We start from the raw sequence: 18,306 nt of genomic DNA, 5'->3' as shown, positions 1-18,306 counted from the left end.
ATTTGTGGCACTTGGGAAAGGCCACGAGCTTTTAAAAGCATAAATATTTAATTTAACCAGTTTAATTCTGTTGATGAAGCTTTATCGATATTTATACGCTTTCTTTTATCCTCGTTTGATTCGTGTGTACCAATTATCACACCAAAGAGCGGCCCTGCTTGGTCTGACCGCCACCTAAAAAAACTTAAAAGAGCTAAGGAAGCTGCATTAAAAAAATATACGAAGTACCGATCACCTGTTAACAAAAGCATATTAAATGAAACAACTCGCTTGTACCGTAGTTACAATAAAATACGCTACGGTGGCTACTTGTCTCGGTTGGAGAAGAATTTTATCAAAAGGCCCAAAGCTCTCTGGAGTTTTCGTAAGAAACACAATAGTACAAATGTGACACCTAAATCGATTTACAACAATGACCGAGCTGGTTCAACTGCTTCAGATATTTGTGATATATTTGCGTGTAGATTCGAGGAGGCATACACAACCTCAACTACTGACGACAATATTATCACCAACGCTTTAATTAATACTCCTAATGATGTCATCGACCTTAATTTAACTAATATATCGCAAGAATCTGTTCTAAATGTGCTCAAAGCAGTCAAGCCCAAAGCTAGTCCCGGCCCAGATGGTATTCCTGCCATCATTCTCAGCCGATGCTGTGAGTCCATTGCGCCGATCTTCACCAAAATTTTTAATTTTTCGCTGCAACAAGGAGAATTCCCCTCTATTTGGAAAAGTTCATGGATAGTCCCCATATTTAAAAAAGGTGACAAGGAAGATGCAGCCAACTATAGAGGCATAACATCACTCAGTGCTGGAGCCAAAGTTTTTGAGAAAGTGATCCAAACAAGTTTACTCACGGCTTCATATCACTATATTAGCCCTCAACAACACGGTTTCGTTCCAAAGCGGTCGACGATTACTAACCATGTTGACTTTACATCACAATGTCTCCGTAACATGGATAGCAGGATTCAAACAGATGCAGTTTATATGGATTTAAAGGCTGCTTTTGATAGCATCGATCACAACATCCTTTTAGCCAAGATGAACAAGTTGGGACTTGGGAGAAATTTAATATGCTGGTTAGAATCGTACCTTGTCAATCGATCGTATGCTGTATCTTTCTCACGGTGCCATTCAAGGTCTTTCATTGCATCATCTGGTGTGCCACAAGGTAGCAACCTGGGTCCGCTACTGTTCGTACTGTTCATCAACGACTTATCGTATGTAGTACCAGCAGTGAATCATTTAATGTATGCAGATGACATTAAAATCTACATGACGATAAAAAATGACACAGACCACTCCGAGCTACAACAATACCTTCTCGATTTTCACCAATGGTGCAATCGAAACCGCCTGAGCCTCTGCATTGAAAAATGCCGAGTCATTTCATTCACACGCGCACGAGAAATTAAGAATACCAGCTACACAGTTAACGGTTTACCAATAGAACGCACTAATACTATGAAGGATCTCGGAGTCATACTTGATTCAAAGCTGTCATTTGACCAGCAAACAGAGGAGGTGATTACCCGAGGTAATCAATTGCTTGGCATGTTGTTTCGGATAACAAGAGATTTCAAAGACCCAGTATGCATCAAAGCGTTATACTGTGGTATTATCCGCCCGGTACTCGAATACGCCTGTGTCGTCTGGAAGCCCTCAACCCAAAGACTTTCTGAGAGAATTGAATCAATACAGCGTCGCTTATCCCGATTCGCAACACGCTTGTTACCTTGGCCACCTGGCAGTCAGTTACCACCTTATGAATCGCGACTTCTGCTCCTCGGACTGCAACCGCTCCACATCCGACGCCGTACCGCACAACAACTATTTGTGGCTGGTTTACTGCAAAGTAACATCGACTGTCCTTCCCTACTCCAGCAGTTAAACTTTTACGCGCCTGCTGTTCAGCTTCGCTCTCGTCCGTTACTTGCCCTGAACCGTAGTCGAACTGGATATGGATCTAGAGACCCCCTCAACTCCATGATTAGGGTGTTTAACGAAGTTCGTCATTTGTTTGATTTTGGAACCTCAGTGCAATCCTTTAAAAACTGCCTTAGAAGCGAATTATTAAGATGATCTTACTACTCATTTTAATCTAATATTAGACTTAAGAACATTAACACGGATCCATTGTTATCCATTGAACGAGTAATAAACAAATTAAATTAAATTAAAATAAACTAAATTAAATTAAATTAAATTAAATTAAATTAAATTAAATTAAATTAAATTAAATTAAATTAAATATTAACAATCTGCCGGTCTATTGGAAATCTAATACAAAAGGATGGGTTACTCGCTGTATTTTCGTTGAATGGTTCAATGAATGTTTTGTGCCAGAAGTGAAACAGTACTGCGAAAAAAAGGAAATATCATTTAAAGTGCTATTGTTGCTTGACAATGCTCCTGGCCATCCGATTGAACTAAACAACATGCATCCAAATGTAGAAATCTTATTTTTGCCTCCGAGAACAACGTCATTGTTGCAGCCAATTGATCAAGGTGTTGTAGCTGCTTTAAAATTCCATTACCTTCGACATACGTTCGAACAAGCATTAAAAACCGTAGAAACTGGGTCTAAGACGCTTAGTCAGTTTTGGAAAGCTTTTAACATTTTGAATGCGATAAATAATGTTGCAGCATCTTCGAAAGAAGTGAAACAAGCGACAATGCAAGCGGCATGGAAAAAGATTTACCCTCATTTTTTTGCTAGCAATGAACCACCAGACAGTAGTCAGGAACCTATATCAACTGTGTTAAGTGAATGTTTTTCCTTGGCACACTTTCTTGAAATAGAAGTTAACTATGAGGAAATGGAGGAGCTCGTTAATTGTGCGGGAGAGCCTTTATCTAATGAAGAGCTTATTAAAATGCAATCCCAAGAAATACTCGAAGAGTACTTAGAGGACGATAGTGAGGGCATGGAAGAGGAAAACAAATGTTTCTCAACAAAAGGTTTAGCTGAAGCATTCAGCAATTTGGAATTGGCATTATCAACCATCGAAGCGATGGACAGTGATGAGGAAAGATTTGCAAGAGTGAGCAACAGTGTACGCGAAAATATGAAAATTTATCTACAAATTTGGGAAGACAAAACAAAATCTACAAAACAATTAACGATGGACAACTTTCTTATTACTTTGTAAATAAAAAAATATGAATAATGAATTTGTTATCGAATAAAATTCGAATGTGATCGAATAAAATGGACTAAATAAATTGGAGGACTCAAATTTGTGTGTCATTTTTCATGTTTTTTTTAACGGTGATATTAAATATTCGAACTCTTAATACTAGGTATAAACCATGTGTCAAGCAGAACTCGACTTACGCGAATGTCTCCGGAACGCATTATTCGCGTAACTCGGGGAAAGACTGTAATGCTTATTTGTGGCATGTAAACTTTGGTTATATCGTAATTTGAAAGTGCCTGTATTTTATAACGATGTCCCTTAACGATGTACGACAAACGTAATAATCAAGCTGAACAAACACGCAATTAAAAATACCGTAGGAGCTTTAAAATTCAAGATGTCAACAAACCTAGGAAGTTATAATTATGGAATTTAGCTATTATTCTCTCACAGAACGTTTGCCAAACTCGGACTCAAAACATGTACTTTGTATATGGTTTAGGCTTATGAAAAATAATATTGTTATCGCTTTGACCGTATTTTAGGCTTACTTTAGGCCGGGTAGGCTTAACTGAAGAAAAAAATAGTCGCTGGTTTGGAATCACATTGACCGATGTTCACCTTTTGGCTTTCGAGTTGGCAGAGAAAAATAAAATTGAACACCCTTCGATTTTATAAAAAAAAGAAGAAGATTACTGGAAGATGGCCAGGTTATTTTTTTAATGGAATCTTAACCAATTATTCCGCAAACCAGATGCTATCGCCGCAGCTTCTACTATATGGAGTCTGGTCAAATGCTATTTGAAATGAAATTTTTGTTCTTGCTTGTATCTTCATTTCTTTCGCATATTTTAATAATGTTTTGTGTTAATTTTTCGTAAACTTGGTACGAAATACTTTGTTGAACTTCAATAAAAACTACAGGCATTGAACATCATCAGAGGCTAACATCAGAGTTTGTTATTTCAAAAGCTAAAACCAATGTGTCGAAATCACCCCCAAGGTGTCGATTTTACCCCATCATGGTGTCGAACTTACCCGCACTGCAGTCGTGACGCAACAAAAAACACACTTTTTTATTTTTATCAAAATGTTATCAAAATCAATCCAGGAACCGTAGTTTCTCGTAAGATGGTACATAATACATCAAAAAAGCTTTTTCGATGTCAACTAGTAAGTATAAATTAGCAAAAGTATTGCAATCAGAGGAAAACCTTAAGGTGTCGAAACTACCCCCAGTTCCCCTAACTCTTCTCTTCTGATGGATAGTACGAAAAATGAATTACGAAATTAAAGCCTTACAAAAAAAAATTAAAATCAATAACAGAGCAATCTTCATTTTATTTTCCCTTTACATCCCTTTACAGAAATATTCTAGCTACAGTGTACAACAGGTCTTTATTACAAACTTTACATTGTGGTGCTATTTTTATTCGACTAAGGGAATATTTTGTTGGGATTGATTATTTATTTATTATTATTTTAGGGTAAATGTACCAGTATTGGGCAGGTTAGTGCATCAGTTTCACTAAAACTGCTGGTACACTTACATTTTTTATTATTTTTCATGAAAGTAACATTATTTTGAAAGATAAACTATCGTTTTGTGTTGTGAAATTTTTTATTTGTCCGTTTAAATGTATTTTTTTAGAGATATTCGTGAAAATGCAAACACTGTTTTTGTTCCCATTTTCGGATGTTTGGTACTATTTTCGGCAGGCTGTGCTCCTATTTTCGACTACGCGAATATGGGTCGGAAAATGTTTTAATTAATGCAAATAGGCAGACAAAAATGTTAGAAACAGTTTTACATTCTCAGTTTCCTAAAATTGGTATTAAAAATCACTTAAATTATTAAGGCTGGAGGACATTGTCCGTACTCGCTAGTGTAATTTCGATTTTCACTAGAGCATCTGGAGGCGGCTTACCGAAGCATTTCGCCAAACAATTTGGTGCCACTTTAGAAAAAAGGTTATTTCTCCATGGTTTTTACTTAAACTGGACTGGAAAAGCTTTGTTAAAGGTAGATACACATATTTTGCACGCATTGCATCCAGTTTTGCAATGGAAAACGATGAAAACAATACTTTATTTTGAGATTCAGCACGACCATTCTCTCGATGACCAAAAAAAGTTTGCACCAGTCGCTGCCAGACGCGCAAGTGAAAATCGAAATTACACTAGCGAGTACGGACAATGTTCCCCGGCCTCGCTGCCCATTTTGGTCATTTTGCTGGCGGTTTTTACAGTCTCTTTGATGTGAGCTACAAACAAAGTAGGCATTGAAGATCAGAGTCTGACGGGTATAGAGTATTGGCTCACAAATTATTACTTCTCTCTCAAGTTATTGGATTATTTATAGTAAAATTGCTGATATTTGATACAAGAAATGTCGTTGTATGTGTCGACATACGCATTGTAGTCTTCTGGTCAGGTTTTAAATCATTATTCAGCAAAATCAAAGGTGTGTTATTGTTTCAAGTTTCGACAGGAGCCCACAGCATTGATCTGTCAAAAATCAACATTTACCGTGGTCCTATTTTCGGCAGTATTTAAAGTGAATAATTATTTGTTTTTCGTAATTTTAAAATTCTTAACGGGCTAGAATAAATTCTGCAACCATAGAATATTTCATTAAAACCACTGTTGTGAACGCAACTTGTCGGCTCCTCGACAACCGTAAATACCGTTTCAATAACGACGCGATTGTACTTGTGCTATTTTACAATTCGTTTATTCACAAAACTTCACAAGCTTTAAGCGGGGTTTTAAAAAACGCGGTATTCCTTGCACGGTATAAAACGTAGAGAGCTAACGTGACTTACGCACGTTCCTCTTATAAATTTTTTCCCGCGATGGCGGTCGGGCCATCCCTACATCGCGATCATTGCCCTTTTTCCCCGATCTTCGAGAATGTCGACTGTCACTTTGGTGCTCAAGATCCTAACCCCAACACAACCCTGACATCCGTTTGTTTACCTAACTGATATGACAGCCGTTTGTTTACCTAATTCGTATAATCACGAGGTTCGTCGGCACGGTTACAAATGTAACAACCACACTTTCATTGGTTTACTGTTCTCCCAAATGACAATGGGACCCCCAAAAATGGGCCAAAAAATGTCAAATTTTTGACAGGATCGGATTTTGGTTCGGATTGAATAGAAAATCCGATCTTCTCAGAGGTGAGCGAATCAGTAGTGAGAAAGCCATGGTGAGTAGCCATAGTGAATTATCGAAAAAAAGCCAAATCTCACGCCTTTCAATGTGCGTTTTTGTTTTGTGTGGCCATGGCTGCATATACGTCATATCTGTTGTACCTGTGGTGTGTGTTGTGTGGTATTGTGTGTCGGTGTGAATTTTGTGCTGCGTGTGGAAGTTACTGGTGGAAAGTGGGTGGAAGGGACAGTGTGTAAACTTTTATTGTGTTGAATTTAACCGCGGTGTGGCTGGTGTCGATTCATGTGCTGGTGTTCATCATCCCGGGTGTGCTGTACATAGGCTGTTCCTCGCGCGCTAGGACGATGCAGTTACAAAGCAGCAAAATGCGGCGCTCAATGAACGACGGTAGTGCGGTAAAATCATGCATAGCCTGTTACGCGGTAAGGTACTGTTGTATAATTTGTAGTGCTTTATACGTGTGTAAGGTTTTTTTTTTTGAATTATTTGTAGGTGCTTTTTGAAGCGTTTGTTTTAGATTTCTGCTCTGATTTTATAGTTAGTAGCAAAGATCAACCTAAATCTGGATTATGTAGGTATTTATGGTGTTTTTTTGTTTATTATGTTATTTCGTTAAAATTATTTTTACTTGGTATTTCAGATTAATGATGGTAAATTTTGGATCGTCAAATACGGTTAGTGTGGAGTAGGACATGTCCGTCGCGGAGTCGTAGGATCAAGTATGGAGTGGATCGTGCCCCGTCCGGCTGCAATGACTGATTTATCCAGCTGCGTCGTATTGAATGAGTCTCAAACGTTGTAATAGGCTGGCATGATCGAGCAGGTCGTTACACCAAATCGATAAAGTTTTAAAAATAAAATGCGATAAAAACTAATACGGTTGAGATAAATTTGAAAAGAAACCCTGATTTGTGGGGATGATTTGTTTTATTTAAGTTGTATTATGGAGCGCAATATGTGTATACGTTGAACTTAAGTTTAGTAAAGTAAATATAACTATTAGTCAAATATATTGGGAATACGCTTAATCTGTGTTCTTTGCGTGTATAATACTCACCGTAAAATTATGTTTTGTTAAACCCGACCCTTTGGCACCAATCGAACCAGACATCCAACTCGAAGAAACGTATAGAGTTATATGGAGGTGCTCAGCTAGACATCTCGAACAAACAAGACTCGAACCTGTTGAATGAATGGATTTTTTTTTATGTTGGATGTCGTGTTAGATTAGTACCGGAGGGCCGGGTAACGTGTATGATTGTAGCTATCGGCTTCAGTCTTCCTGTTGAGTGCTATACTTGAACTTGCACTCCAGCTATACTATACTGTATTAGTTTAATATATATTAGGCCGCAAATACACGATATGCGTTTCCGCGGGCGCGTTCAAACGCGCATAACAGTTTCGCAGAGATATTCAGAATGAGCATCTCTGCGTTTCCGTTGTAGCACATTCGAATGACATTTAATTCCTATGGCTGGATTTTATACGCGTTTCTGCGGGCGCGGAAACGCGCGTCGTGTATTTGCCGCCTTACCCTTTTTCAATCTTCCGTGTACCATTATGTTAAAATACCTTCTCTGAATTAAACATATAGCTTTGATCTCATTTGACTAAATATCCTATCCTATTTTCTATATTATCCTATCTGCTTGTAATCGACGGGACAAATGTAGTCGTCCTGCGAGTCTATAATGAGCATGTCTATTAATGATGTGTTTGGTTGATAGATAGCACGATGCTGGGCATGATTTTCGTATTTTATGTTATCCTATCTAGCTACTGTTTTGACCCGTTCCTCTTATGTCTATTATATTAAAATTTCAGCTCATAGCGATAGCACTTGAACGTCTTATGAAACTTGGAAAAAAATCGTTGTCAAAAAGTAAGCTGCAACTCATATGAGCAAGATCGGCAGCCGATCCAAAATCCGACCTCACTATCATGTGGTAAGGCATCTCATCGAATCGACGGGGCGCGCCAGATCGTCTCTTGAGAAAATTTGGCGTTAGCCAGAATGCTCACCATACAAACTTCTGTAACTCACCATGCCGATTAGAAAGACAATGCTCGCTCAGTATGGAGGAGGCAGCCGAAGACAGCGTCTCAGTATGGAAACGTCAAGCTGTCATCGGGCTCGCTATAGTGAGATGCTGTCCGATAGTCATTTGGGCTGGTTCTCTTAATAACGAAACCTGAAGAACTATTGGCTGACAGCAAATCTGCCGAAAAATTGTGAACTCTGCACATTTTGTTTGATATTTTGAAAAATATGCTAGGAAATGATGTGATATTTCGTATCTTCTTCTTCTATTTGGCGTAACGTCCTACGCGGACATCCCGGCCTATACAGACTTTCGAGACTTAATTAATTACCACACAGTCGGATAGTCAACCCTTGCTACGGGAGGACGGTCCATTCTGGGCTTAAACCCATGACGGGCATGTTATTGAGTCGTTCGAGTTGACGACTGTACCGCGGGACCGCCCCTGATACTTCGTATATTAATAATAAATAGGCATATCTCTATTTAATAAATATGCGTGGAGACTATTTTCTTCACATTTTTTGCGTAATTACACGTTTTTAGTTACCCTGCCGAAAACAGGTACACTGCCGAATACTGGTACAGTTACCCTATTAGGAAAATTAGTTATTTTTCAAAATAAAATTGTTGTAGTACAAATCACTAGAAACGTTTGTATTATAAAAAAAAAACACTTTTTTCAGCTGGCTGTAGAAAAAAAACTGAAACAGATAATTTCTTTCCATGAACTTCTTTAAGGAGGTAATTATTTGAGCTTTATTGAAAGAAAATTATCACCTACTATGCGAGTTGTCTTTTGTCAGTTTTCCGGAATTTTCACCGTGGTGGATAAAGATATGCATGCAGACTTGTTTTGAAGACCTACCTTGATTTTTAACAGTTCCTCTTCAGTTTTCGCGAAAAAAATTGATAAAGTAGAGATTGATTGCCGTAGCGAAGCCTGTGGGCCCGATTTCTGCTTCCTGACAAGTTTTTTGGAACCATATGTTGCTCAGAATCATCAGCCATTCGGTACTGGGTCTTCTTTCTGTGCTCTGATTATTGTCTTATAGTGTCAAGATGTTGAAGATGCAGAAACTTAACGACGTCAACAAACTGACTCACGGAATCCGTTCTAGACGCTATGGGATGCAGTTTTTTGATCGCGCAGGCTTCTAAACAAAATTGCTTCCCTTTTTTGGCCACCTGATTTCAACTGATAGAGGTGTTTAATATTGTCAAATTAATATGTTAAGATTAAAAACAAGTTAAGGTGCACCCATAAAAAATCAACAAATTTTTGTCAATGTTAATCAAACGCAAACGCAAATGCAAACGTTAATCAAACACTGTTAGTTTATTGTAATTAATTAATTATGTTGATAGTTTTGATAACAATATTTTACGTATCTTTTGGCACTTGTTCAAAGAAACCGTTTAAAATGCGGGTAATGTAAGCATATTAGGTATGGGGGTAAAGAGCATTAGAGTAAAAAGCCGGTTTACTCCCATAAAATCACGTCCAATCTGCGCCAGATTCAACCTGTCTGCTACGTCTATCTCATCCTATGGCACTGTGACATTATGGAAAACTCTCGCGACACGCATATCAGAGGAGCCATTGAAAACATTCACCCTCTGCAGTCTATAAACACCTTAATAGGTCTATAAAGTCTCTCTCCCTCCCTCTCTCTCTCTCTCTCTCTCTCTCTTTCTCTTTCTCGCTGTCTCTCTCTAAGATGCACAGCATCACTATTAATCGGTTGCCGGTCTGAAAGAAATGTTTAAAATACTGTGGCCCATTAGTCCACGACCATTTCGTGAGAAACCTTCATGGTATTAACACGGTACGCTGTGCAACAGACTTTCACGTCTTATGGTTAGTAAAAGGTGTTAAACTAGTGTCGTGATATTAATCTAAAAGTGACTACTGGTGAAACGGGGTTTAAATAACAGTTCGCTCAAAGACACAACAAGCTTCAGTTGTAACGTAAAATGAATTTATAAAAAAAGTTTTTTAAAATGGACAAAATACTACGAACACAAATGTCTGGTTTAGCATACGGCCTTTTTGGACCGTTCCGCCTGAAAAAAAAAGTTTGGTTTAATGGAAATGTGAGATTGTAGATTAAAAAAATTAACATCTAATTGCATTATGGTGCAAATTGTTCAAAGTGACTTAAAATGTGCTGCTAATCATTATATGTTACAGTGTTTCAATATTTTTTTAAGACGCTTAAACTGTTGTGACTAAAAACTGTTGTAAGTGTTATGATAAATTCTGAAATAACAGCTGTATGCAATGTAAGCCATAGTAAAGTATTTGATTAGTTTGTTTGTGACGCATACAATTTGATCATTTTATATTTCTGTTATATTTAATTAAAAACATTGAGATTATTTATAATACAAAATCCTTTTGCTTTGAATTTAAATTTTACTTCATAAAAGATTACCTACTTAACATTTGTTCTAAAAACAATGAATTTCTTTTTTTATTATTGAACATAATTTGTAGCTTTTTTTCGTGAAAGAACTGATAATATACAAAAAAGATTGTAGCGTTTATTTATTTATAGAATTATTTTGATAAGTAAGATAAAAGTTTCAATTCACTAAAGCAAGAATATGTGTAAGATAAGCAAGATTAAAGTATAAATCTTACAATGTTACATTTATTGTTGGAAATAGGTACAAAGCAAGAAAATACATGACACAATGAAAACCATTGTTGAGGGCAAAGTTAGACAGTTTTTAGTCAACTCTTAGTTTGTGTTATTTTGATGGACCGAATACGGCTCTCAATTCGTTGTTTTCAACATCTATGCTAATCATGTTCTATTTGGAATAAGTTTGGAAGATTTAATATTGCAAAATTAAACCATTTACTTAACAAAACTCGTTTTCCTCACAAATTTGCTTGTTACCATTGGTATTCGTTAAAACTTTCTCGTAATTCAAGAGATGATTACGCAAGTTTGATTCCGGTGGCAAACAGCAGATAAAAAGAGATGCATGTGGTGTCTTTCTTTTTATACTCTTTACCTTTACGTGTCGTCGTATAAATGAAAAGTAAAAGGTGTGAGCTACCAAAAGAAAGTCAAGCATCGAAAGTAAATTTAAACTTAAGTACTGTAAACTGTTACCGCCATGTGGAATGAAGTTTAATGCAATCAAGTTTGGAGAATTTTATATGCTTCTTTTTATGTCAAACAAACGAAAAGTAAAAGGTGTGACATATCAAAAGAAAGTTAAGCATCGAAACAAAACTTAAACCTAAATACTGTTAACTATTACAGCCATGTGGAGTAAAGCTTTATGTAAACGAGTTCTGAGAAATTTATATGATTCTTTCCGGCCCGGTAAAACAAGTTATTCCCAAATTATTAAATAATACCCTCTCTGCTTTGTAACTGAAGATATATGAGGAAGCATCGTAAACCGCTAGGCATTTTTCACCGAGTATCAAGTCGGTCGCACGTCCTTAAATTGCATGCTAAATTACTAAACATCTAACTGGTTGGGCCATGGAGTACGATAAAAAGAAACTTTGTATAAAATACTTTACGTTATTCTTGGTCCAATCCTGGAGAAATTTCATGAATGTTTGACATTTGCGGGGTTGTAGTAAGTCTTCAATCTGTTCTCATAAGATGTGTCTATTCTCGAGATTTATACGTGTGTATAAAATAATACGTATGTAAAACATATATATGTATGTATATATGTGGGTATATATATATATATATATATATATATATATATATATATATATATATATATATATATATATATATATATATATATATATATATATATATATTAAACTTCATATATATATATATATATATATGTAATGTATAGCTACCAATTACTCTGAATGATGCATTCGCTGATATTTAGTGCTCACGGGTTTTTTGTTTAAAATATAGGAAGATGTGTTAAGCTGATAAATAAACCTCACACACCCAAACCAAAATGAAATGGAAAGAATTTTTTTCGACACAATAAATGTTACTTATTGGTGTTTTATTTTTCTATTTATTTTCTAGCTGCTGTCGATGTAATCAATTCCATACAATTTTCTTTGTAGGGAAGATTTACCTTAAATCGATTAAAAGAAATGTTTGGTTTGAGGTACCAGCTATTATCTTCAAAAAATTTGCAACCTCCAACTAATTTATTGATAACAAATATTTTCATTATACATTTTTAGTAATGTAGACTAAATAACTTGGAAATAACATTAAAGTACTTATAAGCAATTCATAAATTATTTGGAGGTTTTTTGCACAATTCTTTGTACCTCCCATTAGAATATCATTAGTAAAAAAAGGTTTTTAAATACTTTCAAGAAAAATCAGAAATAAGCATTTAATGTTGATTTTTAACAAGTATGCTTAACAAACGCTTTGAAAAAGTCAATCCTCGGTTAATTATTGCCGCGATTTTCACAAAATCGATCTGCGGTTAAATCTCTATAGCCGAGACCAATCTTAGATTTGAAAACAATCATTTTTAATGTGTATTGATTTTAGTTGCGAAATATTTGATTTTATTTTAGTGAAAATTCAAATTAAAGATGTGAAAACAGACATTAATATATATTGGGTGAATTTTACAATTATTTTTAAAACGGGTTGTTTAAATCTTCACATTACATCCATGATATTTACTTATTACCGGTCTCATGATACAGTCGTCAACTCGTACGAATTAATAACATGATCGTCAAAGGGTAAAACCCCAACTAGACCGTGGCGCCATACGTAGGACTGACTGTCCTGCTATGAGGGTAATCTAAAAGTCACTGAAAGCCAACCCCACAAGTGGGTACTGGCAGGCCTTGACCGACAGCGGTTGTTGAGCCAAAAGAAGAAGAAGATTGTCTTATTACACCATTACTTTTTGTAAAAAATACTTAATTTTTTAGGGATTCAAAAATCCCTAAAAGAAACATCGTTCTATGGTCTTGAGTAAGTTATAATTTGCGCTGTATTAATCCGCTGCGTGAATTCTAGCATTGGTGCCAATTCCGCGCATCAATTTCAGGCAAACGAGCAAAAAACAATGGTCAAAAAATTAAAAAAAGCACCAACTTCCTCTTCCTCGCACTCTTCAACCCTACTTTGCCTTACTTGCGCTCCATTTCGTGCCTTCCGTCATCAGCTGATTGATTATGTGTTTTGAATGCTTTGGTACAGTCATTATCCGATACACGCTATCGTACGGGACCGAGCACAATAGCTTCCCGCACAACAAAATCGAGCAGTTTTTGAGCTCGCTTTCTTGCTCGCTTTCCGCCGAAACCGATCGAGAAAGCGAGCAGAAACGTCCGAAGAACCGATCAAAGCTCTTGGTCGATTGAAGCGTTTACGGTCGTTCGAGAGAGCGCGCTGTATGTGTTCATCTCTTTCTGACAAAAAAGCTCCGGTACTCGATCATGTTGCTTCAAAATTGATAATGGCTGAAAAATAGTTCACACCCATGTTCTCTCTCTCCCCTCCTTCTCCTTTTCCCAATCCTTTCACCTCGCTTTATCATTATTGGCCCGCTGCGCAAAGCGATCGAAAACTTCTGAGCCTCTCGCTCAATGTAGCTAGAGAGCAAGAACCAATAATGATAAAGCGTGGTGAAAGGATGAGAAAGAGGGGAAGGATAGGAGAAAGTGGGAGTGAACTATTTTTCGGCCATTATAATTTTGCATCAAAACGGTCGCGTTTTGGAGCTTTTTTGTCAGAAAGAGACAAACACATACAGCGCGCTCTCTCGAACGACTGTAAACGCTTCAAAAGATCAAGAGCTTCGATCGGTTCTTCGGACATTTCTACTCGCTTTCTTGATCGCCCGCTGCGCAAAGCGACGGAAAGCGTTATGGCGTTCTGAGAATTTGATCATGCCCTCTTTTTCTCTCCAACGGCAAATTTGTCGAGCAGCTCGTCGAGCTGCCCGTCCCTGGCTCCGCCTCATACCCCTCGCCTGAGCGCGCTGTGACAGCTATCGATGTGTTGGTGTGTCAGACGGCCAATCGCTGTCAGCCATCGTCCGTGCTCTCTCCCTCCCTAGCGCTATGGACAATGCTCGCGAGCTGTTGTGGCTAAAAATGCCGTTAACAAACATTGCGGCGATGAAGTTGTATTTTCACAAATCAAACCAAAAAAGCGCAATGAGTTCAATTGCTGCAATGTAAAAATGACTAAGGAATCGCTAGTTTACGCTGGAGGGTTTGCTGTGCAACGCACTGAACCCTAATTCACTCTAATACGTTCAGTCCGGCGCTGATTTTCATCAACATTCTGTTCCGCCGGCATTTAGAACGCAAGCTGATTGTGAAACATTGGCATATTGGAAAGCTCACTTGCAGTCCCTGGGGCATATCATCGTGCTGAACGTGTTAAGCATTAAGCATAACTTTGTTACCTTAACCTTTTGCTTTCGTATGCTGTAGCTTACACAGATATGCTGAGCCATCTGCGCGTGGGTGTGAGCGTGCGTGTGTGTGCAAAACTTTCGCCAAATGTGTTTTCTTCCGGCATGTTATGATCCATCGGTCAAAGAAAGGAAGGTGTTCATGAAAGGCGGGAAGACGAATTGAGGCCCCTGTCAATGGTAACTGATGACCGGGAGCAGGGGGTACTGGCACACAGCTGTTGGAAGATTGAACGGTATACTTAAATTGCCGGCGGATGGGGGAGAGGGGGGTGGCCATGGGACCCCTACGATCATCGGTCACAGGCCCTAAAATTGTAGTAGCTATGGGGGAAGGGGAGGTGCAAATGGTTCTCCAGCCACGGAGCCCCAACGACCATCTTTCCGGGGGCCCTTATCGCTAATACTCTGTCCAATTGTAGACATGCGGCATACTACAGACTAGAGATCATCGGCGACCGCCTAGTCCGCCTACCGTTAGGTCCGCCGCTGGTTCATGACGGTGTTATTTTTTATCGTGGAGGTGCATCCTTCCCCCTGCCTGCTGCGTATGCATCGAGCAGGAGACAGTGTGGCAGAATGCAAGTTACCCGCTGGATAGGAGCGGTCGCGCGGCAACGCCATCATTCCGCACATCTGCATGCCCGTCGTGGGTTCTAACCGCGTATGAACCGTCCACCGTAGCAAGAGGTGACTATCCGGCTACGTGGTACTCAAGTCCTGAAAAGACCGGCATGATCGCGTAGGCCATTACGCCAATAATAAAAATAATAATAAGAAGAAGAACTTAGCATAGCAGTCCACACTCGGGGAAAGTTTTTGTTTTGACTTTGTTGCTGCCGAGTCTACTGCTGTGGCGCGACAAATGCACGGAATGCACTCGACCAAAACATGAACCTACCGATCCGAACCCATTCCAAGGCATTGCCGGTCAATCGGCGTCATGATAACTACTCCAAACCAACAAGCCACCAGATTCTGGACGGACAGGTGCAGCACCATACGCGCACCGTAATAAACAAATCCAGAATCCTCTTTTGTATGGATTCAATTCAAAATTTTGTTTCCACTTGCGTCCGCTAGCTGAATTAGAAATAAATGTGCAACAAATCACACGCACGTTTGCTTAAATCATGTGTCTTTTTAATACCCCCAACAGCAGAGCCGATCGCAAAAATGCCAATGCCAATGGTTGTGTTGTCTCTCAGGTAGCGAGTTCGAAAATGCATGGACTTTGTAGCCGCAGCGGATGAAAATGTACCCATCAGAATCAAATAGTTTTGGGGTTTCCAAACGCACGCACACACACAAACATACAAACACGCACGCGCAAACTCACACACAAACACGCACGCGCAAACTCTCTCACACACACACACACACACACACACACACACACACACACACTCACACACACACACACACACAAACGCGCGCGCACACATGCATGAACGCGCGCACGCCAGCACGCACGTACGCGCGCCCGCGAGCATGAAAGCGCGCACGCCAGCACGCACCCACGAAAGCGCGCTCGCGAGCACGCACCCCCGAAGTCGCGCTAGCACGCATTCTAAGTAGAGTAGAGAGAGTTTTTTTTTGCTCCGCCGTCATAAATAGTTCGTCCATTTCGCCAGCAGATGGCGCTAAACTTGCTCGACCCAGCGCAGGAATCGCTGAAGTCCAGCGCGGGGAACGGGCCAAAATCTGCGCTGGCCAGCGCAGATTTTGGTACATTTTCTGCGCTGGAAACTGCTCGAATTTGCGCAGCGGGCGGTTTCCGCGGAAAGCGAGCTAGAACCCGCTGCGCAAAGCGACGGAAGAAATCATGGAGTTCTGAGAATTTTATCATGCCTTCCTTTTCTCTCCAACGGCAAATTTGTCGAGCAGCTCGTCGAGCTACCCGTCCCTGGCTCCGCCTCATACCCCTCGCCTGAACGCGCTGTCGAAGGTTTGGATGTGTTGGTGCGTCAGACGGCCAATCGCTGTCAGCCTCCGTCCGTGCTTTTTCCCTCCATAGCGCTATCTCTTTCTCGCGTGTGGACAATGCTCATGAGTTGCTGTGGCGCCTAAAAATGCCGTTAACAAACATTGCGGCGATGAAGTTGCATTTTCACAAATCAAACCAAAAAAGCGCAATGTAAAAATGATTACGGAATCGCTAGTGCACTATGGAGGGTTTGCTGTGCAACGCGCAGAACCCTAATTCGCTCCAACACGTTTCTAACACTAAGCTTTTGCTTTCGTCTGTTGTGGATTACATAGATATGCAAAGCATCCTGCGCATGATTGTGAGTGTGCGTGTGTATGCAAAACTGTCGCCAAATGTAATTTCTTCCGGAATGTTATGATCCATCGGTCAAGCCTTCCTTTCTTTTGTTCATGAAAGGCGGAAAGACGAATTGAGGCCCCTGAGGAGGGGGTACTGACACACAGCTGTTGGAAGATTGAACAGTATACTTAATTTGCCAGCGGAGGGGGGGGGGGGTGGCCATAGGACCCCTACGATCATCGGTCACAGGCCCTAACATTGTTGTCGCCATGGGGGGAGGGGAGGTGCAAATGGTTCTCCAGCCACGGAGCCTTAAAGACCATCTTTCCGGGGGCCCTTGTCGCTAATAATCTGTCCACTTGTAGGCATACGGCATACTGCAGACTAGAGATCTTCGGTGACCTCCTAGTCCACCTACTGTTAGGTCCGCCGCTACCTGCAGCGTATGCATCGGGCAAGAGACAGTGTGGCAGTATGCAAGTTGCCCGATGGATAGGAGCGGGCCCGCGGTACCGCCATCATTCCGCACATCTGCATGCCTGTCGTGGGTTCTAATCGCGTATGAACCGTTCGCCGTAGCAAGAACTGACTATCCGGCTACGTGGTACTCAAGTCCTGAACAGGCCGGCATGATCGCGTTGGCTATTACGCCAATAATAATAATAATAATAATAATAAAAAGAACTTAGCGTAGCAGTCCACACCCGGGTAAGAGTTTGTCTTGACTTTGTTGCTGCCGGGCTACCGCTGTGACGCGACAAATACACGGAATGCACTCGACCAAAACATGAACCTACCGTCCGAACCCATTCCAAGGCATTGCCGGTCAATCGGCGTCATGATAACTACTCCAAACCAACAAGCCACCAGATTCTGGACGGACAGGTGTAGCACCATACGCGCACGATAATAAACAAATCCAGAATCCTCTTTTGTATGGATTCAATTCAAAATGTTGTTTCCACTTGCGTCCGCTAGCTGAATTAGAAATAAATGTGCAACAAATCACACGCACGTTTGCTTAGATCGTGTGTCTTTTTAATACCCCGAACAGCAGAGCCGATCGCAAAGATGCCAATGCCAATAGTTGTGTTGTCTCTCAGGTAGCGAGATCGAAAATGCATAGACTTTGTAGCCGCAGCGGATGAAAATGTACGCATCAGAATCAAATAGTTTTGGGGTTTCCAAACGCACGCACACACACAAACACACAAACACGCGCGCGCACACTCACACACAAACACGCGCGCGC

General features: G+C 39.9%; 1 protein-coding gene across 6 annotated transcripts in view; it reads left to right on the top strand.

The window, feature by feature from the left end:
- LOC5668386 (uncharacterized) overlaps positions 1–18,306 on the top strand; it is a 42,757-nt gene that overhangs the window by 663 nt on the left and 23,788 nt on the right. For 3 of the 6 annotated variants that reach the window (XM_061658737.1, XM_061658736.1, XM_061658732.1), the window contains exon 1: positions 10,128–10,235. The exons of 1 other annotated variant lie outside the window; for it this stretch is intronic. The gene's annotated coding sequence lies outside the window, so the exon portion shown is untranslated. 2 more of the 6 variants (XM_061658734.1, XM_061658733.1) reach the window with 2 other exon arrangements.

Source organism: Anopheles gambiae, chromosome 3 (assembly GCF_943734735.2).
Source record: "Anopheles gambiae chromosome 3, idAnoGambNW_F1_1, whole genome shotgun sequence".
NCBI classification, from domain to species: Eukaryota; Metazoa; Arthropoda; class Insecta; order Diptera; family Culicidae; genus Anopheles; species Anopheles gambiae.
This window is presented reverse-complemented; position numbering and strand designations above follow the sequence as displayed.